Source organism: Hemiscyllium ocellatum, chromosome 5 (assembly GCF_020745735.1).
Source record: "Hemiscyllium ocellatum isolate sHemOce1 chromosome 5, sHemOce1.pat.X.cur, whole genome shotgun sequence".
NCBI lineage: Eukaryota > Metazoa > Chordata > Chondrichthyes > Orectolobiformes > Hemiscylliidae > Hemiscyllium > Hemiscyllium ocellatum.
Window position 1 is genome coordinate 94,212,298 of NC_083405.1, and position 23,796 is coordinate 94,236,093.

Genomic DNA, 23,796 nt, shown 5'->3' on the forward strand with positions numbered 1-23,796 from the left:
GATGCTGGAGTTCAGAATCAAAAAGTGTGGTGCTGGTTGACTGTATTGCTGTCACCTTGAAGAAGTTGAACAGTTCATCAACTTCATGAACACCTTCTACCTCCAGTTCAGTTGAATCATTTTGGACATCTCCCTCCCCTTCTTGGACCTCTCCGTCTCCAGCAACCGACTCAACATGGACATCTACTTCAAACCCACCGACTCCCACAGCTACCTGGACTGCACCTCCTCCCAGCCCTCTTAATGTAAAAATGTAATCCCTTACTTCCAATTCCTCTGCCTCCACAGTATCTGCTCCCAGCAGGAATAATTCCACTCCAGTTCATCCCAGATGGCTTCCTACTTTAAGGATTGTGATTTGCCCTCCCAGGTGGTTAACAATGCTCTCTAGCGCATCTCCTCCACTTCCTGCACCTCCACCCTTGAGCCCCACGCCTCCAACTGCAACAAGGATAGAACCCCCCCCCCCCCCCCCACAGACCTCACCTTCTACCTCACTACCTTCTACCTCACACATCTCCTCCACCACCCCCACCTCCATTTAAGGCCCCAAAGGATCCTTCCACATCCGGCAGAGATTTTCCTGCACCTCCAGACACCTCATCTACTGTAAAAACAATGACTACAGATGCTGGAAACCAGATTCTGGATTAGTGGTTCTGGAAAAGCGCAGCAGTTCAGGCAGCATCCGAGGAGCAGTAAAATTGACGTTTCGGGCAAGAGCTCTTCCTGATGAAGGGCTTTTGCTTGAAACATCAATTTTGCTGCTCCTCAGATGTTGCCTGAACTGCTGTGCTTTTCCAGCACTATTAATCCAGAACCTCATCTACTTTGTCTGTTGCTCTCATCGTGATCTCCTTTACATTGGTGAGACAGGACACCAACTCACAGAATATTTCAGGGAACATCTCTGGGGCACACACCAAACAGCCAGTCTGCCTTGTAGCTGACCATTTCAACTCCCCATCCCACTCCCCCAAGGACATGCAAGCCCTGGACCACCTCCACCGCGAAATCCAAGCCACTTGATGCCTGGAGGAAGAACGCCTCATCTTCCGCCTTGGGACCCTCCAATCACACGGCATCAACGTCGACTTCACCAGTTTCCTCATCTCCCCTCTCGCCACCCTATCCCAGGTCCAGCCCTTCAACTCGGCATTGCCATGTTGAACTGTCCTACCATCCATCTTCCTTCCCACCTATTCACTGCACTCTCTGTTCCACTCTATCACTATCACCCCCCATCTGCATCTACCTATCGCCTTCCCAGCAACCTCATCCCCACCCTCCCATTTATCTCCCAGCCCCCTGTCTCCAACCCCCACCTCCATATTCCTGATGAAGGGCTTATGCCCAAAACATCAATTCTTCTGGTCCTCAGATGCTGCTTAACCTGCTATGCTTTTCCAGCACCACATTTTTCGACTCATCCAGGCAAGTGAAGAGTTATTCCATTTCACTCCAGACGTGTGTGCTATAAATGGTGGATCGAATTTGTGAGTCAGTAGATAAATGATTTTCCACAGCATTCCTAGTCTCTGACTTGTAGCCATAGTATTTACATGGCTAGTTGAGTTCATTTTCCAGTCAATGTTAACACCCAGGATGTTGGTAGGAGGGATCCAGCATTGGTAAAGTCATTGAAAGTCAAGCTACAGTGGTTATATTGCCTAGCATTTGAGTGGAATGTATGTTGGTTGCTGCTTGTCAGATCAAACCTCTATATTATCCACCTCTTCTTGCACTTGCATACTACTTCAGTATCCGATAAGCCACAAATAGTAAAATAAAAGAGAATGGTGGATTATGGAGATCTGAAACAAAAACAGAAGTTGCTGTAATTCATCAGTAGGTCTGGCAGCATCTCTGGGAGAAAGTTAATGGGTCAAACCTGATGACTCTTCACCTGATGTAGAGTCACTGGATTCGAAATATTGAGTCTGTTGAGCAATCATCAGTGAATCTCCCCACTTCAGACTTATAATGGCGGAAAGAACTTTGAAGCAGCTGAAGATGTTTGGTCCTAGGATACTAACTTGAGGAACCCTTACAGAGACACCCTGGGGCTGAGATATCTGATCTCCATCAACTAGAACGATCTTCCTTTACGATAGGTATGACTCCAACCAGGAGAGATGCTAGTATTGCTGGGGCTCCTTGATGCCACACATGGTGAAATGTGGTGTTGATGTTAAAAGCAGTCATGCCGACCTCACTTCTGGAATTCAGCTCTTTTGTTCATATATGAACCAATGCTGTGCTGATATCAGCTGAATGACCCAGGTAGAACTCTATAGACCAGTTTTTTTCTGAGCAAGTGTTGCTTGAAAGCACTGTTGATGACCCCTTCCATCACTTTACTTATGATCAAAAATAGGCTGACTGGGCAGAGTTGGATTTCACCTGTTTTTTGTGTAAGCGATAGAGCTGGGAAATTTTCCACATTGGAATCTAGACGCCAGTATTGTAGCTCTTCCGAAACAACTCGAATAGAGGCTAGTTCTGGACAACAAGTTCAGCACTATGGCCGGAATTTTGTTGGGAAGGAATCACAGGAATTCTGAAAGAATAGTTAGGAGATGATTTAGATATGGCATTAAATACCATTATAGTCGTAGAAGATGGTAGAATTACGGCATTTAAAAGGGATCTGGATGGGTATATGAATTGGAAGGGCCAAGTGCTGGCAAATGGGACTAGATTAGGTTAGAATATCTGGTAGGCATGGACGAGTTGGACCGAAGGGTCTGTTTCCATGCTGGATGTCTCTGACTCTGTGTTGGAATATTGAAAGCAGAGAGACAGAGTGGCTCAAAATGGAATATGAAAAGAGAATTCCGAAGGAGTACATGATACTGATGATGAATCTGAACTGTATTGGTCACAAAGGATTTTAGTCCTATGAATTTCCTTACAGTCAAACTGCAAGCACTGTTGTATTATAGAACAGATTTATGAAAACATTATCCTGATTCATCAAGTAATAAATACTGCTGCAACCTTATAAATGTAAAAGTGCTACTTACTTTTAAGTTTAACAATCAAAACACTTTGAGGTCACTAAAAGGTGTTGGCATTTCATGTATAATACCTGGGGCAATGTAAGTGATTCTCCAGTTTAAAATCTCAATGTTGTGTCAATCTTCTGTGTCAAGGCTTCAAATAAAACTTTATATGGAATATGTTAAGGCACTTAGTTTTGGAAAGTCAGTGGATCTGTAATTTATACAAATTAACATGATCGTAAACCTCTTAAAACTTGGTGCTTCAAATCAGAATGTTAGAACAAAATACAAAGAGTTGGACAGCACACAGGAACAGACCCTTCTGCCCTCCAGGCCTGTGCCAATCATCATGCCCTAACTAAACTAAAAAACAAACTTTCTGCCATATCCCTCTATTCCCTCCGTATTCATGCAACCATCCAGATGCCTTGTAAATATCACCAATGTGCCTGCTTCCATCCTCTCTTCCGGCAGTATGTTACAGGCTCCTACTACTCTCTGTATGAAAAAATTCCCTCGCACATCTCCCTTAAATTATTCGTCTCTCATCTTGAACCTGTGCCTCCTTATAATTGAAACTTCAACCCAGCGAAAAGCCTCTGATTATCCACACTATCTATGCCTCTCATAATTTTGTAGACGTCTATCAGGTCTCTTCTCAGCTACTGTCTTTCCAGCAATCCTTATCGTTTTAACCTTTCCTCATAGCCAATGCCCTCAAGAGCAGGCAGCATCCTGGTGAATCTTCTCTGCACTATCTCCAAAGCTTCTATGCTCTCCTGGTAATGTGGCAACCAAAACTGCACACACTACTCCAAATATGGCCTAACAAGGTTTTATATAGCTGCGACATGGTTTGTCAACTCATATACTCCATGCCCCAGCCGATTGAAGGCAAGTATGCCGTATGCCTTCTTAATCACTTTGGCCACCTGTGTTGCCACTTCCAGGGAACTGTGGACCTGCACACCCAGAGTCATTTGCATATTAATGTTCCAAAGCGTTCTGCCATTTACATTATATATGAGATTAAATTTGATCTCCAAAATGCATCACCTTGCATCAGTCTGGAATAAACTCCAACTGCCATTTCTGTGCCTGAGTCGCCAATCTACCTATACCATGTTATATCCTTTCACAATCATTGACACTATCAGCAACTCCACCAATCTTTGCGTCATCTGTAAACTTCCTAATCAGACCACGCACACTTTCCTCCTGACCACAAACTATAGAGGGCCTATGACTGATCCCTGTGGAACACCACTAGTTACCAGTCTCCAGTATGAAAACTACCCTTCTATAGCTACCCTCTATCTTCTATGACCAAGTCAGTTTGGTATCCATCAAGGAGAAAGTGAGGACTGTAGATGCTAGAGAGTCAGAGTCAAAAGTTGGCGTTGAAAAAGCATAACCGGTCAGGCAGCATCTGAACTGCTTTGCTTTTCCAGCGCCACCCTTTTTGAACTGTGTATCTTCTTCGCCAGCCCATCCTGAATCCTATGTGATTTTAGTGTTTGTACCAATCTGTGGTGTGGGACTTTGTCAAATACCTTACTAAATTCCATATAAACTACATCCACAACCCTTTTCTCATCAATTTTCTTTGTCACCTAGAGAGTCATAGAGTCCTACAGCACAGGGACAGGCCCTTTGGCCTTAACTGACCAAAATATCCGTCCACGCTAACCCCATATCCTTCTAATTCTTTCCTATCCATGCATTTGTCCAAATGCCTTTTAAATGTTGTTAATGTGTCCGCTCAATCACTTCTGGCAGCTCCCTAGGTATACCACCTCCTGTGTTTTTTAAAAAAAAGTTGCCACTCATGTTCCCTTCTATTCTTTCCCCTTTGATTCCAGCCTTGGGTGGGTGCATGGCTTTTCTCTAGGTGCTCCGGTTTCCTCCCCAGTCCAAAGATGTGCGGCTCAGGTGAATTGGCCATGCTAAATTGCCCATAGTGTTAGGTGTATTAGTCAGAGGGAAATGGGTCTGGGTGGGTTATTCTTCAGAGGATCGGTGTGGACTTGTTGGGCTGAAGGGCCTGTTTCCACGCTGTAGGGGATCTTTTAAAAAAAATACCAAACTTCAATCCAGTTTGCATTTAGTATATTGACAATCTTAAAAGCCAATAACACAATCCAATGCTTTGGGGGTATAAGGCCAGGGAAAATTGAACAGTTGAGAGGAGAACTGCCAAGCTACCAGCATGTAGAAAGACTGCCTGAAAAATAGTTGTCTTAGAAGTACCTTTATCGATCAGTAACCTGTGAAGCAGAATCCTTAAGAGGAAGAAAAGAACCAAAATACAGAAGTGAATCTAAAGCTGCTTAGTTAAAAGTCACACAACACCAGGTTATAGTCCAACAGGTTTATTTGGAAGCACTAGCTTTCAGAGCGCCGCTCCTTCATCAGGTGACAACCACTCAGTCCAACACCGGCATCTGCAAATCCTAAAACTGCTTTGTTTTTGAGATAAGAAGTTTTATTTTGTGAACCGTAATTGGGAGTTTTATTATAAAAGGGAAGGTAAAATATAGGTTAGAGTAAGGACTTGTAAATGGTTGTTAATTATTCTCATGCTTTAAGAAATAAAGTTGTTAATTTTTATTTTGACTAGTTATTGACCTGTTGAATTTTCACAGATTACTGCATGAGATAAATCTTTTCTGTGTTACTGGTTTTAAATTGAGCAGGAGAGTTTACCTCATGTCATAACAGAAGGAAGATGTCTAGAGGGTGGTGCCGAGTTGGAAGCTTGGTAGTGGGATAAGGTGCAAGGAGGGGCAGTGAGGAAACTGGTGAAATCCACATTGATCCTGTGTGGTTGCAGAGTCCCAAGGTGGAAGATGAAGCATTCTTCCTCCAGATGTTGGGTGGTTAGGGTTCGGTGATGGAGGAGGCCCAGGACCTGCATGTCCTTGGGGGAGTTAGTGTTTGGCCACGGGAAGGTATGATTGGTAGGTATGGGTGTCCAAGAAATGTTCTCTGAAACGATCTGCAAGTTGGCATCCTGTCTCCCCGATGTAGAGGAGACCACATTGGGTGCAACGAATGCTGTAGATAACGTGTGGAGTACAGGTAAATTTCTGTCGGATATGGAAGGATCTTTTGGGGCCTTGGACGGACGTGTGGGCACAGGTTTTGCACTTCTTGCGTTGGCAGGGGAAGGTGCCAGGAGTGGAGTGTTGTGTGGGGGTGGGGGGTGGAAGTGGTTTGGTGTGTGGGAGCGTGGATCTGACGAGGGATTTGCAAAGGGAAAGGTCTCTCTGAAACACAGATAGCAGTGGGGAGGGAAATATGTCTCTGGTGGTGGGGTCTGTTTGTAGGTGGTGTAAATGGCAGAGGATGATCCGATGTATCTGGAAGCTGGTGAGGACCATGGAGTTCTATCCTTGTTGTGATTGGAAGGGTGGGGTTCTAGGGCAGAGGTGCAGGAAGTGGAGAAGATGCAAGGGAGAGCATAGTTGACCACGTGGGAGGGGAAATTGCAGTCTTCGAAGGAGACCAATATATTAGTCAAATATCTCTTAAAAAATGTAATCAGGCTGGTGAGACATGACCCTCCTCCTAAAAATCATGCTGTCTGTCAGTAACTAGTCTATTTTCTACTAAATGTGCATATATCTTGTCCCTCAGTGCTGAAGTGGGAGATGGCATGGGGCAGAGTGACGCTAGGCATACAGACATACAAGATGGCCGCTGAGTCATTAGTTGGACATTGACATATAAGATGGCCACCAGACAACAATATGGAGAGAAACAGCAGAGCAAATACAGACACTGCCTGGGGCCACCAGAATGCCAGCACAATGCACTCACAACCTAGTTGATTAGTTTAAGGCAGGTGGGGGAAGTGAATACACATGAGTAACGTACACTGCCCGCTGAAGTGTGTGGGTCCAGCCAACACCTTTGATAGAAATGCTAGCAGCTTGATACAGACTCAACATGAAGTGCTAATAGCCAGGGCTGCAGTAATTGTCCTTCTCAGGAAGAGTGATTAGTAACCATTACTACAGCAATGGACTTCCGTGCAGACATTGAAACTAACAAAAGCTGTGCTGGGACTGACAATGACTGTATCGAAACTATCAACGATTCTGCAACGAATGCTATAAACAAATTTATGTCACAATGACAATAATCCCATCGCTGACCTATTGTATCACAAGATGTATACTAGTGAGAGAGGGTCATGACTTTTTGTGGCTTGTTGGTGTTCATGTATCCTGATGGCTAGTTTTCTTCCTGTTTGTCTAATGTAGTGCTTGTTACAGTCCTTGCATGGTTTATTGTAAATTACGTTAGTTTTGCTCATTGTTTTCATAGGGTCTTTCAAGTTCATTAGCTGCTGTTTTAGGGTATTGGTGGGTTTGTGGGCTACCATGATGCCAAGGGGTCTGAGTAGTCTGGCAGTCATTTCATGAAGATCATCAAAGACATCAACTAGCGACAAAAAGATGTGACCCTCTGTCACTAGTATCCTCGCATACGGATGAGGAAGGACACCACTTCGACTGGGACAATACATCCATCCTAGGACAAACCAAACAAAGAAAGCATGAGAATTCCTAGAAGCATGGTATTCCAACTGGAACTCAATCAATAAACGCATCGAGTTAGACCCCATCTACCACTCCCTGAGAAAAGGAACAGGAAGTGTTTTCACCACAAGAAACGACATCACCTACCCAAAGAAACCCAAGCCTATAAGTAGAAAGCAGGAACTTTCAGCATTGCTTCGCATGAGGTCCACTGAAGATGTTATCTAGATGGTAATGAAACGTCTGGAAATGAACCTTTCAGCTCAGCAAGCAAACCTACATCCAAAATGAAACAATATCTATATATCCCCATGAAATTCTATGTATGCCAAAGTAACCAAAATGGGCAATGACCTCATAAGAGAATATAATGTTCTAATTGATTGCACAAAAGGGAATTTGATTTGGCCCAGGCAGGATGGTTGAAAGACTGAGATTGGGAAATTTACAAGTCACTTTGAAACTGTTAAAGTGGCTACAGTCACCAGTAGGGACTGGAACCTCGAAAGGGGGGATTTGGAGCCATCTGCCCCTCCATCCCTGGAGTGTGAGCAGAAATAAAGTTAGATTCAGGTCCAGTTAACATAGACCCGTTATGGGTTCCCAGACCAGAGCATAAGCCACACTGGCAATACCCAATAAAACCCGAAGCAGAAAAAGCAGTTGTGGAGATAGCAAAAGGACTAGTGAATCCTGAAAGAAACCACAAGTACAACTAATTCCCCAACATTGCCAGTACTAAAGCCTGAAGGGAGCTACAGGCTCATCATTGATTATACAGGACTAAATGAGTTAACCCCACATTGCACCCCATTGTAGCAGACCCCTCCACCATCTTAAATGGCTTGGCCCCTGAACACAAGATTTTTACTGTTTTAGACGTCGCCAACGGTTTCTGGTCTATCCTGTTACACCTCGAGTCCCAGAACAAATGAGCTTTTACAGTAAGGAACAGGTAGTACACGCACTCGCCTGCCACAAGGGTTCCACAACGACCCCACTATTTTTTCACAGAGTGATGAGCAACATTCTAAATAGAATAGATTTACCAGAGGGTAGCACTGCCCTCCAATATGTAGATGATATCCTAATTGCCTCAGAGTCCGAGTCCGGACACCAGGAAGCTTTAGGGCTAGTATTGCAGGAATTGGCAACCGCAGGGTTAAAAGTCAGCCCCACAAAGACACAGATTGGCAAACACAAATCTTATACCTGGGACACCTTATCCCAGGGACTCAAAGAAATGCCTAATGACCACAAGAAGTCAATTCAAAAGATGCGCTGACCTGCCACTGTCAGGGGAGTCAGAAAGGTCATGGGGCTATTCAACTACAGTTATACCCGAGTTTGCAAAATTGGCTGAACTGATCCAAAGTTTAACTAAAGGAGGCAAACCCGCCTTGGAACCTGTAACCTGGGGGCCAGGACAGGAGGAAGCATACAATCAACGTAAAGCTCTACTCTTATCAGCCCCTGGGCTAGGGCTGCCAGATCCCAGCAAGAATTTTCACATTCACTGTCATAATGAGGAAAGATTTTACTCCGCAGTGGTCACCCAAGACCCGGTAGCAGGAGAAGGCCCGTAGGGTACGACTCTACTACAGAATGGCCAGTAGTCACCAGGCTGCCCAGGTGCATAACAGCCTTAGACTGCGCTGCTTGGGCCATTAGGGTTAGCAAGCCCATAGTAATGACAGGGAATGTCATCCTCCATACTAAACACATCCCAGTAGAGATGCTAAATACAGGGAAACTGAGGGCTGTCTCCAATATGAGAAGGGCAAAGTGGGAGGCAGTTCTTTTATCCCCAAGTTGGTCCGTGGTAATAGTTAGGGATACAGGATCCCACCTGAGGGAATTCTAGATGCAGGGGAACCGCACAACTGTGGGGATTTGATGGGGATAAGGAAGGGGAGCGAGTAAAAGATACCTCCTTAGACACAGCTGAGAAGACCCTCTTCGTGGATGGGTCACGAAAATACGTAGCAGGGTCACCCCGAACAGAATGGGTTGTGCTAAGTGATCAGTTAGAAACAGTTATGTCCGGAAGGATTGATGCAAGTACATCCGCACAGGTAGCAGAACTGGTAGCACTCACCAAAACACTGGAACTAGCAAAAGGGAAAACCGTGAATGTACATACCTACAGCCAATATGCCTTCAGTGTAGTCCATTCAGGCACTATTGCGTGCTAGTGAACAGCCAGTAGAGGCTTCAGTAATAAAAATAAAAGCCCATCAAAAGGAGTTAGCAAAAGAGAGCCCAAATTGGCTGAAATTCAAAGGAAATCAGGCAGCAGACTGAGCAGCTCAGAAAGCCTTAGAGCAAGAAGCCATTAACAAGACTGCAATAGGCACTATTGAATTAGTGAAAGATGCTATCCAAATTCAGCAACTACAGGAGGACACTGCGCAGGAAGAGAGAGGGGGAGAGAGCAATGGAAACTGTAGGGGGGTGTTCAAAGGGAAGGATGTTGTCTGGAGGTGAGCAGACAAGGTGGTAGCACCAGCATGCATACAGAATGCATTGCTCAAACTGCACCAAGGGCTCTGCCATACAGGTAGAGAGGCCATAATAGCAAACCTAGGGAGGGAGTGGTGGTGGACGGGAATGGGGAGAAACGTGGCCAGGTACTGCTGCAGATGCATGGTCTGTGCAACCCAGGGAGACCCATAAAAGTTAAGATGGGACAACAACCCAGACCTAGGGGACCCTGGGAACACCTTCAGATAGATTTAACAGGTCCACTACTATCCTTCTGTGAGAAAGCGTATTGGCTGGTCATCATATACCAATTCTGCTGGTGGGTAGAAGCATTCCCGATCAAAAGTTGCACTGCAACCACTGTAGTCACACTATTAGCGGAGGAGGTAACCCCTAGGTGGGGGGAGGGGGGGGTACCCCTCCAGATTGACTTGGACCAAGGGACACATTTTACAGGTAAGGTCATAAAGACTGTCTGCCAATTACTCAGCAATAGATAAACTTTTCGCCAATCGCCCCCAGAGCTCAGGGATGGTAGAGCGAATGAATAGAATGCTCAAAAATGCTTTAGCTAACCCTATGCAAACCTCAGACAGAACATGGGCTGAACTGCTGCCAGCCTTACTGATGAGATTAAGAGCTACCACGAATCAGGTAACCGGACTAAAACCGTATGAATTAATGACTAGGCGAGCAATGCAATTGCCAGAGACAATAATCGCAGGTGGCATTGATGTGGGTCCATAAAAGACAAAATTCAGCAATACGTCATAGAATTAAACACCAAATTGAAAGGGTTGCAAAATCTGTAATTGATTAAAAAGGACAAGGCAGGGGAATTTGAAAGTGGTCCCAGCAGCAGGAAGCCATATCCTAGTGCGAGCATTGTCTGACAAACTAGGCTTTACCCCAAAATGGAATGGGCCATACGACATGGTAATAAGTGGGGACACCTGTGCCTGTATAGATATTAAAGGAAAAGGCACATGGAAGCATTGAACCCAACTAAAACCATTTAAAGACTCCTGTGACCAAACTAATGTCATTGACCATTCCCCAGGTGCAAGCAAACAGGCGCAGTGGACAAGACGGTCGTCGCGGGGGGAATATGGAAAACACTGCAGAACAAACCACACAGAAGCATGACTGCACCTCCTGACACAAGCGAAGACTTTGACTTTATTTTGACTGCAAAATGTATATATCTGTATGTTTTTCACTGTTTAAGTGTCACAACTGTCGGGAACATGTCAGGATTTGAGGATAACCTCTTCTATAAAACTTAAGCTTGCATGGGGATTGAACCGTCTGCTACCCACTGGCATGATCAATGGAATTCCTATTTGTGGCCACCCTCGCGACATGTATACAGTGGACACCTCGGGAGCGCCATGTAAAGGGCAAATAGGGAAATACAAGCGGGGGACTCCAGGGTAGATGTGAGCAGCTGAATACGACCACTGGCCCATGGGGCAGGGACCCCAGCCTTGGGAAAGGAAGACCCATTTAAAACCCAGTAATTACCCATTCTGTTTCACAGGACAGAGATGGGGATGCATTTACGCCCTGGTTCCCAAAAATGACTCATGCATCCAGACTTAATGCACTTATCAGCGCTGTTCAGTCACCAGGGGACAGGCATGTTTGAATGTGACCGCGGGTAGACAATTCATATGTGGTCAGTGCAATGGTCCCCATGTCAGCTCTGCCACATGGATGCACCTGTCCGATACTCACCAGCTCAGGGGGGTACCTGGGTATCAGGGACAAGGTGGATGGACAGACAGATGGAAGGACAGGACAATGTATGTTACAGAGCAGCAAAGGGATTTGTTTTTTCTATTTAAGGGGACTTATACAACAGACATCCCAGACCTCCCAAATCTGTTTGCAGTAGGGACAATTGCACCCCTTACTGGACCACATAAGGGGACATGTTTGGAGAAGGAAAGTGACCCACTCCACCAGGAGTTCTGTGCTAACTGGCAGGTCCCCACCGCTTTGGGGTCATCATTGGGATATGGATTCTTGGGAATTCTATCTTTGAAAAGTGCTGCAGGAGTTGTCAGCACTAAAAAACGATAATTACCTTGAATGTGGCCTGACTATCTCAGGCAATAGTACCTCAAAAGCTCTGGAAGCAATTATTACAGAGCTGGCTGAACTCAGACTCTATACACAGCACCCATGGTGGATTATCCGTTAATACAGCAAGAGGGAGTTTGTACAATTATGAGTGACAATTGTATCACCCATGTTATTGATGCCTCTTATAACATTACAGAAGCTATCGAGAATATCCGAGACCAGTTAGATAATTTTGACCAGGGAGCCACAATCACAGACAGCTGCCTAAAATGGTTGATAGGTAAATCTTGGGGATCCTATTTGGCACACTGGATAGTTCTCCTCATTTCACTCATGCTGGTATGCTGTGTGGGTCGTGGGTGTTTAAAATCCTGTTGTAAGGCTCTACTGATGAGAACTGTACCAGCAGTGAGTGTCACCATGGAAGAGCCCCCAACGAAATTGGCACTCCATGATACTCCTCAGGAGGAGGAGCTTGAGAGATGACCTACCTCGACATGTAAATTGGGTGGTCTGCGGGAAATCTCCGAAGTCGCCTCCTTGACCACGAAGGGAGGAGTGAAGTGGGAGCTGGAATGGGGCAGGGTGACACTAGCCATACAGACACACAAGATGGCCACTGAGCCATCAGTTGCCCACTTGACACATAAGATGGCAGCCAGACCACAATATGGAGATGGTAGAGCAAATACAGACACTGCCTGGGGCCACCAGAATGCCAGCACAATGCACTCACAACCTAGTTGATTAGTTTAAGGCGGGTGGGGGAAGAGAATACATATGAGTAATGTACTTTATCTGCTGAAGTGGCTGTGTCCAGCCAACACCTTTGATAGAAATGCTGACAGCTTGATACAGACTCAATATGAAGTGCTAATAGCCAGGGCTGCAGTAATTGTCAGGGATTCTCAAGGGAACGTAGCACTAACAAGCAAGTTTCTGGTATTGAGACTGGCTCTAATGCAATGAGGGGTACATCGGCTTCCAAGAGATCAATTGTGTTAGGGGATTCTGTATCTGAGGTACAGACAGACTTTCTGTGGCCAGCAGAGAAAAAGCAGAATGGTGCATTGTTTCCCTGGTGCCAGGATCAAGGAAGTCTCAGAGAGGGTGCAGAATGTTCTTACAGGGGAGAGGGGCCAACAAAAGGTCATTGTCCACATTGGAACCAACGATATAGGAAGGAAAAAGGTTGAGATTCTCAAGGGAGATTACAGAGGGTTAGGCAGAAATTTAAAAAGGAGGTCCTCAAGGGTAGAAATTTCTGGATTACTCCCAGTGCTGCGAGCTAGTGAGGGCAGGAATAGGAGGATAGAGTAGATGAATGCATGGCTGAGGAGCTGGTGTATGGGAGAAGGATTCACATTTTTGGACCATTGGAATCTCTTTTGGGTAAAAGTGACCTATACAAGAAGGACGGATTGCATCTAACTTGGAAGGTGACTAATATAGTGGCAAGGAACTTTGCTAGAACTGCTTAGAAGGATTTAAACTAGTAAGGTTGGGGGGGGGGGGGGTGCGGTTGGTGGGGCCAAGGAAAAAGTGAGGAAAGAGATCAATCTGAGACCGGTACAGTTGAGAACAGAAGTGAATCAAACAGTCAGGGCAGGCAGGGACAAGGTAGGACGAATAAATTAAACTGCATTGATTTCAATGCAAAAGGCCTAACAGGGAAGGCAGATGAACTCAGGGCATGGTTAGAAACATGGGACTGGGATATCATAGCAATTACAGAAACGTGGCTCAGGGATGGGCAGGACTGGCAGCCTCAGTTCCACCCAAATAACTTCCCTGGATGTATTTCTGGAAATATCCTCCCTCAGCACAGCTGAAATGCTTATCCCTGACCTCAGCATCAGTCATGGCCTTCTCCTTGGTGAATACTGATGCAAAGTACTGATTACGGATCTCTCCCACTTCTTGTGGCTCTACGCCAGTGGAAGGTTGATAAAAAATTCCAAGCATTGTGATTTCACACTTCCTATTCCTGAGCTCCACTCCATAGTGCCTCACTGCAAGGTCCCTCCAATATGTCCTCCCTCAAGACAGCTGTGATGTGATCACTTATCAGCAATGTCACCTCCCCCCTTTTGTTTCCCTTTCTCTAAAAGAGTGATGGTGGTGACTGGAGAGCAGAGAGGGTGAAGCCCGCAGAGGGAAAGGTGAACATTTGAAGTCATTTCAGTTTTGGTACCATCAGTTTAATATTAATTTATTCAGTATTTTACCATTTATATGTAATCTAAGACGGAACCTGGCATTATCCATTTTTTCACTGTGCCGAGACGCAAGTACCAATTGTGACAAATCTGCTCCTTTAACAAGGTTGTGTTGTTCTTGTTTTTTTCAGAAGGGGTTGTGTAAACAGCAGGGGTTCCAATTTGGTTGGGTTTAGCCCTTTGATTATGGCTAACAGATTCTGCCTCAGGCAAAAAGCTTTTAACTTTTTTTTAAATGCTTGTACAATGAAAGGGAATTGGCCAGTTCTCCCTGTTTAGATTTTAGCAAACAGTCTGTTCAAGTTTTAGCTGGGGATCCAACAAAACAGCTCCATGCTGATCCTCCCCCTCTCTGCTGTCTCTCTCCTGTAAGAACCTGTGTGTGAATTTACCCTTTTGCCAAGGGATGGATGTTGCAGGTATTTGGAACAGCATCATTAAGTTGTGATTGAGTCAATTGGATTTTCAGATAGGTTGTTGTTCTAAATTTGATTCTCTTTTGTTCAAGTTTTGTTCAGTTGTCTGTAAATAAATTCTTGATTTGGAGGTGCCAGTGTTCAACTGGGGTGTACAAAGTTTAAAAATCACACAACACCAGGTTATAGTCCAACAGGTTTATTTGGAAGCACTAAATTTCGGAGCGCTGGTCCTTCATCAGGTGGTTGTGGAGTATAAGATTGTAAGATACAGATTTTATAACAAAAGTTTAGTGTAATGCAACTGAAATTATATATTGAAAAAGACCTGGATTATTTGTTATGTCTCTCATCTTTTAGAATGCCCTGTGTGTACCTCACACAGGGCACCTCCCACCTTCAGTGCTTGGTGTAGTAATGGTGTTGTAGTCACTAAGAGATTTTGAGGGGTGAAAGAAGTAACTTGGGGTTTTTACAAAAGGTAAACAAGGACATGGCACCTATTGTTAAAGTTCACTTGAGAATGTAACTTTAAAAAAAGTTCTGGAATTTACATATGAAAGAACTGAAACCAACATGTTCATTCTAAAAAATGAGAGATTTAACAAACAATCCAGATCTTCTCCAATACATAATTTCAGTTACAGCACACTGTAAGCTTTTGCTATAAATTCTATGTCTTAAGATCTTATACTCCAAAACTAACTGAAGAAGGAGCAGCGCTCCGAAAGGTAGTGCATCCCAATAAACCTGTTGGACTATGACCTGGTGTTGTGTGATTTTTACTTTAAGTAAATAAATTCTGCTTTGTTTAAAACAGAGTCGTTGGGCCGGCTGCATCACTCTCGGAATATCCACTAAACACTTGCTTGAAACAACTAGAAAAGTAAGGGTCTGAACTACCTTCTTGAAATGTTTTGAGGGTGTTTGGTTTGGTTCATAACAGATCAGAGGCTCTTCATGGGATTTATTCTGTAGTTCTAGTTTAGGAGTAGGATTGCTGTATTCAAGGGCAACAAGTAGTGGATGTCAGTGTCTTTTGTTCAGGGTGTTGAATTCAGTTAGTCTAATCAGTGCTTAGTGTAGTAATGGCTCTTGCAGTCACTAAGAGTTTTTGAGAGGTGAAAGAAGTAAATCGGGGGTTTTCCAAAATGTGAACAAGGAAATGTTGCTGGAATTGGCAGTCAAGCTGGAGTTGAAGCTGCCTCCATCCATGAGGAAATGAAAGATAATTATAGCAATAGTTCACCGTTTAAATTTATTGGAGACACCATTGGAATCTCTGGAGACACTAAACTTCAATTGAAAATGAAGCAGCTTGAGTTAGAGGCAAAAGAAGAGGCAAGAGAAAAAGGAATGAAACTGAATTACGATTAAAAGCAGAGGAAATGCAAAATGAAAGAGAGAAGAAATGAAAAAGAGAGAGAAGAGAGAGGGAAGAAAGCGAGAGAGTTTGAACATCATAAATTGGCACTTAGACAGGAAAGTTAGCTTCAAAGGATGGAAATGAAAGCAGAGGTAAGCTTCGTGAGGGTGAGCAAACCCATCATAATGAAAGGCTGGGTGGGGATGTTTTTAAATATATTCAAGCATTGCCTAAATTTGATGAGAAGGATGTAGAAGTCTTTTTCATCTCATTTGAGAAGGTGGCTAAACAAATGAAGTGGGCAGTGACCATGTGGTTTTTATTAATCCAAACAAAACTTGTAGGTAGAGCTAATGAGGTATTTGCATCACTATCAGAGGAGGTATATGGGGTGTATGAAGAAGTGAAGAAAGCTATTTTAAGTACATTTGACCTTGTGCCAGAAGCTGACAGCGTTTCAGGAATCTAAGGAGGGACCCTGGTCAAACCTATATTGAGTTTGAAAGGATCAAGCAAAGTAATTTTGTCAAGTGGATAAGAACATTGAAAATAGAGCAAACCTCTGATACTCTTAAAGAGACGATTATCTTGGAGGCGTTCAACAATTCACTTCCTGAAATAGTGAGAACTCATGTCAAAGAGCAGAGAGTTAAAGCAGCAAGTTTAGCAGCTGAAATGGTTAATGATTATGAGTTGGTTCATAAATCAAAGTTTGGCTTCCAATATCAGTTTCAATCTGTGAGGTATAGAAATTGGGGAAATGAGAAATCTCCACATGGTAAGGAAAGGTAGATCTCGATGAAGATCACAAGGATAACAACTTACCACAGGGTAAAAAGGAAACCCTTAAAGAGGAAAGAGAAGTTTAAAAAGCTGCAGTGTTTTCTCTGCAATAAAGTAAGCCATGTGAAATCAGTGTTGGTGGGCTAGAAAAAGCATTGGGAAGCCAGATGTAGGAAAATAGGAGAAAGCAGTGAATTTTGTTGGAGTAGTATTGGAAAATACAATAGAGGCTAAAATGCTGCATCAGAATGTACAACCTGGTTGGAGGAAGTGCCAGATCATAAACTGTTCATCAACTTCACCAGCACATTCCATCCTGACTTTAAGTTCACCTGGACCATCTCAGACACCTTCCTTCGCTTCCTGGTCCTCTCCACCTCCATCAACGGTGACCACCTTAACACTGACATCTTCCACAAACCTACTGACTCCCACAGCTACCTGGACAACACCACCTCCCATCCTACCTCCTGTAAAAATGAGATCCCTTATTCCCAATTCTTCCGCTGCATCTGCTGTCAGGAGGACCAATTCCACCACAGAGCATACCAGATGGCCTCCTTCTTTAAAGACTGTAATCCCCCCCCCCCCCTCCCCCGACATGGTTGATGATGCCCTCCAGTGCATCTCTGCCCTTGGACTCCATCCCTCCAACCACAACAAGGACAGAACGCCCCTATTCCTCACTTTCCACCCCTCCAACCTCTGTATACATTGCATCATCCTCCGTCATTTCCGCCACCTATAAATGGACCCCACCACCAGAGATGTATTCCCCTCCACACTCCTATCTACTTTCCGTAAAGGCCAACTCACTCGTCAGGTCCACGTTCCCCCCCCCGACCCACCCTTCCTTCCTGGCACCTTCCCCTGTCACTGCAGGAATTGCAAAACCTGTGCCCAAACCTCCACCCAAGGCCCCAAAACAGCCTTCCACATCCATCAAAGGTTTACCTGCATTTTCACAAATCATTTACTGTATCCATTGCTCCTGATGCTTTCTCCTTGGGGAGACAGGATGCCTTCTTGCACAGCGCTTCAGAGAACATCTCCAGGACACCCACACCAACCAATCCACACTCCCATGGCTGAACACTTCAACTCCCCCTCCCACTCCACCATGGACATGCAGGTCCTGGGCCTCCTCCATCGCCGATACCTAACACCTAACAACTAACACCCAACACCAGGAAGAAAAAAACATCATTTTTTGCCTTGGAACCCTTTCAACACCACGGCATCAATCTGGATTTCACCAATTTCCTCATTTCCGCTCCCCCCACGTTATCCCAATTCCAATCTTCCAACTTGGCACTACCCTCATGACCTGCCCTGCCTGTCCATCTTCCTTCCCACCTATCCGCTCCACCCTCCTCTCTAACCTATTCAGACCAGATCTAAAAGTTGAAGTTCTAAATTGGAGAAAGGCCAGTTTTGATGGCATTAGACAAGAACTTTCATAAGTTGATTGGGGGCAGATGTTCACATGTAAAGGAATGGCTGGAAAATGGGAAGCCTTCAGAAGTGAGATAATGAGAATTCAGAGAAAGTATATTCCTGTTAGGGTAAAAGGAAAGGCTGGTAGGTATAGGGAATGCTGGATGACTAAAGAAATTGAGGGTTTAGTTAAGAAAAAGAAGGAAGCACATGTAAGGTGAATCCTTAGAAGAGTATAAAGGCAGTAGGAGTGTACTTAAGAGAGAAATCGGAGGGCAAAAAGGGGACAAGATCTAGCTTTGGCAAATAGAGTTGAGGAGAATCCAAAGGGTTTTTACAAATACATTAAAGACAAAAAGGTAAGTAGGGAGAAAGTAGGGCCCCTCAAAGATCAGCAAGGTGGCCTTTGTGTGTAGCCTCAGGAAATGGGGGAGATAATAAATGAGTATTTTGCTTCACTATTCATAGTGGAAAAGGACATAGAAGATATAGAACGTAGGGAAATAGATGTTGACATCTTGAAAGATGTCCATATTACAGAGGAGGAAGTGCTGGATGTCTTGAACCACATAAAATTGGATAAATCTCCAAGACCTAATCAGGTGTAGTCTTGAACTCTGTGGGAAGCTAAGGAAGTGAATGCTGGGCCTCTTGCTGAGAAATTTGTAGCATTGATAGTCACAGGTGAGGTACCAGGAGACTGGAGATTGGCTAAAGTGGTGCCACTGTTTAAGAAAGGTGGTAAGGACAAGCCAGGGAACAATAGACCAGTGAGCCTGATGTGACTGATGGGCAAGTTGTTGGAGGGATTCCTGAGGGATAGGATGCACATGTATTTGGAAAGGCAAAGACTGATTAAGGATAGTCAACATGGCTTTGTGCATGGGGAGTCATGACTCACAAGCTTGATTGAGTTTTTTGAAGAACTAACAAAGAGAATTGATGAGGGCAGAGCAGTAGATGCGATTTATATGGACTTCAGTAAGGCGTTCGACAAGGTTCCCCATAGGTGAGCAAGGTTAGATCTCATGGAATACAGGGACAACTAGCCATTTTGACACAGGACTGGCTCAAAGGTAGAAGAAAGAGGGTGGTGGTGGAGGGTTGTTTTTAAGACTGAAGGCCTGTGACCAGTGAAGTGCCACAAGGATCGGTGCTGGGTCCACTACATTTCATTATTTATAAACATGATTTGGATGTGAGCCTAAGAGGTATTGTTAGTAAGTTTGCAGATGACCCCATAATTGGAGGTGTAGTGCACAGTGAAGAAGGTTACCTCAGATTTTCAATGGGATCTTGATCAGATGGGCCAATAGGCTGAGAAGTGGCAGATGGAGATTAATTCAGGTAAATGCGAGGTGCTGCATTTTGGGAAAGCAAATCTTAGCAGGACTTATACACTTAATGGTAAGGTCCTAGAGAGTGTTGCTGAACGAAAAAACCTTGGAGTGCAGTTCATAGCTCCTTAAAAATAGAGTCACAGGTAGATAGGGTAGTGAAGAAGGCGTTTGGTATGCTTTCCTTTATTGGCCATAGTATTGAGTACAGGAGTTGGGAGGTCATGTTGTGGCTGTACAGGACATTGGTTAGGCTACTTTTGGAATATTTCATGCAATTCTGGTCTCCTTCCTATTGGAAAGATGTTGTGAAATTTGAAAGGGTTCAGAAAAGATTTACAAGGATGTTGCCAAGGTTGAGGATTTGAGCTATTGGGCGAGTTTGAATAGGATAGGGCTGTTTTCCCTGAAGCATCAGAGGCTGAGGGATATCCTTATAGAGGTTTATAAAATCATGAGAACAATGGATAGGGTAAATTGACAAAGTCTTTTCGCTGGGGTGGGTGAGTCCAGAACTAGAGGGCATAGGTTTAGGGTGAGAGGGGAAAGATATAAAAGAGACGTAAGGGGCAACTTTTTCATGCAGAGGACGGTACGTGTATGGAATGAGCTGCCAGAGGAAGTGGTGGAGGCTGGTACAATTGCAACACTTAAGAGGCATTTGGATGGGTATATGAATAGGAAGGGTTTGGAGGGATATGGGCCGGGTGCTGGCAGGTGGGACTAGATTGGGTTGGGATATCTGATCGGCATGGACAGGTTGGACCGAAGGATCTGTTTCTGTGCTGTACATCTCTATGACTCTACCACCTTCATCCCCATCTCCATCTACCTATCGCACTCTCAGCCACCTTCCCCTTAGCCCTACCCACCCCTTCCATTTATCTCACCTCTCCCTTGGCTCACAGCCTCATTTCCGATGAAGGGCTTTTGCCCGAAATGTCGATTCTCCTGCTTCTTGGATGCTGCCTGACCTGCTGTGCTTTTCCAGTACCATACTCTCAACTCATCATAAACTGTATACTTGCGAAGGTATAGTTTACTTGCATAGGCCGGGGCAGCAGGTAAAGAGGGTACAATACTAAGAAGTGCAGGATCCTCTCAATCTTTGATGTTGAAAGATGAGGTGATATGTACCTCTGAAGGACTGTTGCCAGAAAAAGTGGTATACATTGATGATCTGGTGATTTTTAGTCACATGTGGAAGGAACATTTGCAACACTTATCAGAATTGTTCGACTTTGGGAGGCAGGCTTGATGATAAATCTGGCTAAGAGTGAATTTGCCAACACCCAAGTCACCTTCCTGGGCCATGTTATTGGACATGGACAAGTGGTCCCATGGAATGCAAAAACAAAGGGAATTGGGGAGTTTCCCATACCAGTGACAAAAAGAGTGGTACTATGATTCTTGGGATTGAGTGGATTTTGTTGGAAATTCATACCAAATTTTAGTAGTGTGGCTGCTCCACTCACTGAATTACTAAAGAAAGGCAAGAAGTTTCAATGGACAGTGGAATGTCGGAACACATTTGACAGCCTGAAAACTGTGTTAACCACTACCCCAGTGTTAGCGACACCTAATTGCGCAAAGCCATTCAAGGTGGCCTTTGAAGTGAGTGATGTGGATGTTGGTGCTTTGCTCTTACAGGAAGATGATGAGAAGATAGAAAGACCTGTCAAATATTTCTCCGGGAATTTGAACATTCTATCAGCAGAAATATGTGACAGAGGTAAAAACAATGACTGCAGATGCTGGAACCAGATTCTGGATTAGTGGTGCTGGAAGAGCACAGCAGTTCAGGCAGCATCCAAAGTGCAGCGAAATCGACATTTCGGGCAAAAGCCCCAGAAATATGTGACAGTTGAGAAGGAGACTTGGTGCTTAGTGTTGGTGTTACAACATTTCAACATTTGTTACCAGTAATGTATCTGAGACAATCATATATACTGATCATAACCCATTGAAGTTTATGGAGAAATTTAAGGTAAAAAATTCCAGACTGTTTAGATGGAGCTTGTTGTTACAACCATTCAATTTAAAAATTGTGCATGTGGCCTGCTGGTCAAGTTTTAGCTGGGGACCCAACAAAACAGCTCCATGCTTATCCTCCCTTTCTCTACAACCTCTCTCCTGTAAGAACCTGTGTATGAATTTACCTTTTTTGCCAAGGGGTGTATTATAGATGTTGCAGTTATTTGGACCAGCATCATTAAATTGCGATTGAGTCGATTCGGTTTTGAAATAGGTTAAGCTGTTCTAAATTCGGTTCTGTTTTGTTTGTGTTTCATTCAGTAATCTGTAAATAATTCCTGCTTTGTTTAAAACTGAATGGTTGGGCCAGCTGCATCAGTCCTGGAATACCCCCTAGACACCTGTTTAAAACAACTGGGCTACCTTCTTGAAATGTTTTGAGGGGGTCTGGTCTGGCTTTCCTATAGACTCTCTTCCCACGATCCGGTCCAAGCTTTGGGTCTACTATGTGGATGACACCTTTGTAATCACAAAACACAACAAATTAGAAGATACCCACAGACACGAAAACAACATCTTTACTGGTATAAAGTTCTCTGAAGAGGAAGAGGACAACAACAGACTCCCTTTCCTAAACATCACAGTAGAATGAAAAGTCAATGGAGAGCTGCAGACGAGTGTGTACAGGAAAGCCACACACACTGACCAGATACTCAACCACAGGAGCAATCATCCCCACACCCACAAATGGAGCTGCATCAGGACATTATTTAAATGAGCCACAACACACTGCAGCACCCAAGAACTACGAGAAACCAAGAAAAAGCACCTATACAACATATTCAGGAACAACGGGTACCTGATAAGCGCAGTCCTCCGATTCCTACACAACTGACCTAAACAAGAACTCACAACACGTCCAGAGACTGTCGCCACCCTGCCATACATTAAAGACATCTCAAAGATGATGACCAGACTACTCTGGCTCCTGAGCATCATGATAGTCCACAAACCTACTACCACACTGAAACAGCTCCTGATGAATTTCAAGGAACCTGAACCAACAACCAGCAGAATGAACATCATATGCAAAATACCCTGCAAGGACTGCAACAAACATTACATTGGACAGACTGGCAGGAAACTAGCCTCCAGGATACATAAGCACGCACTAGTCACCAGAAGACAAGACTAACTTTCACTACACAGATGAAGACAGACACCAGTTCGATGGGACAATACATCCATCCTGGAACTGACTAAACAAAGACATGCACGGGAATTCCTCGAGGCCTAGCATTCAAACTGGAACTCCATTAACAAACATATCGATTTGAACCCCATTTACCAACTTCTCAGAGAAAGAACCAAAGGTGATGTCACCCACCAGAACAGACCAAGATACAAAAATAGTGAGCGGGACAGAATGCCAGCGCTTCATCGGAGGCTCACTGATGATGTTACCTAGCATGGTGATGAAACGTCTGAGAATAAATCTACCACCTCAGTGATGAAATTTACAACCAGAGTCTTGTTAAAACGAAGTAGTCCAAAGTTTAAAAATCTAGGTATCTGCAGAACTTAAAATAAATCATTTTCTCAAAATGCTTCAAAACTCAAATAGTCAGTTAAATATGGCTCAAAGGTAGAAAACAGAGGGTGGTGGTGGAGGGTTGTTTTCCAGACTGGAGACCTGTGACCAGGAGAGTGCAACAGGGATCGGTGCTGGGTCCTTTACTTTTTGTCATTTACAAAAATGATTTGGATGTGAGCATAAGAGGTACAGTTAGTAAGTTTGCACATGACACCAAAATTGGAGGTGTAGTGGACAGCAGAAGAGAGTTAACTCAGATTACAACACGATCTTGACCAGATGGGCCAATGTGCTGAGAAATGGCAGATGGAGTTTAATTCAGATAAATGCGAGGTGCTGCATTTTTGGAAAGCAAATCTTAGCAGCACTTATACACTTAATGATAAGGTCCTAGGGTGTGTTGCTGAACAAAGAGACCTTGGAGTGCAGGTTCATAGCTCCGTGAAAATGGAGTCACAGGTAGATAGGATACTGAAGAAGGCTTTTGGTATGCTTTCTTTTATTGGTCAGAGTACTGAGTACAGGAGTTGGGAAGTCATATTGTGG

General features: G+C 44.2%; 1 protein-coding gene across 1 annotated transcript in view; it reads left to right on the forward strand.

Moving 5' to 3' along the window:
* armc3 (armadillo repeat containing 3) overlaps nucleotides 1–23,796 on the forward strand; it is a 184,186-nt gene that overhangs the window by 8,211 nt on the left and 152,179 nt on the right. The gene's annotated exons all lie outside the window — the stretch shown is intronic.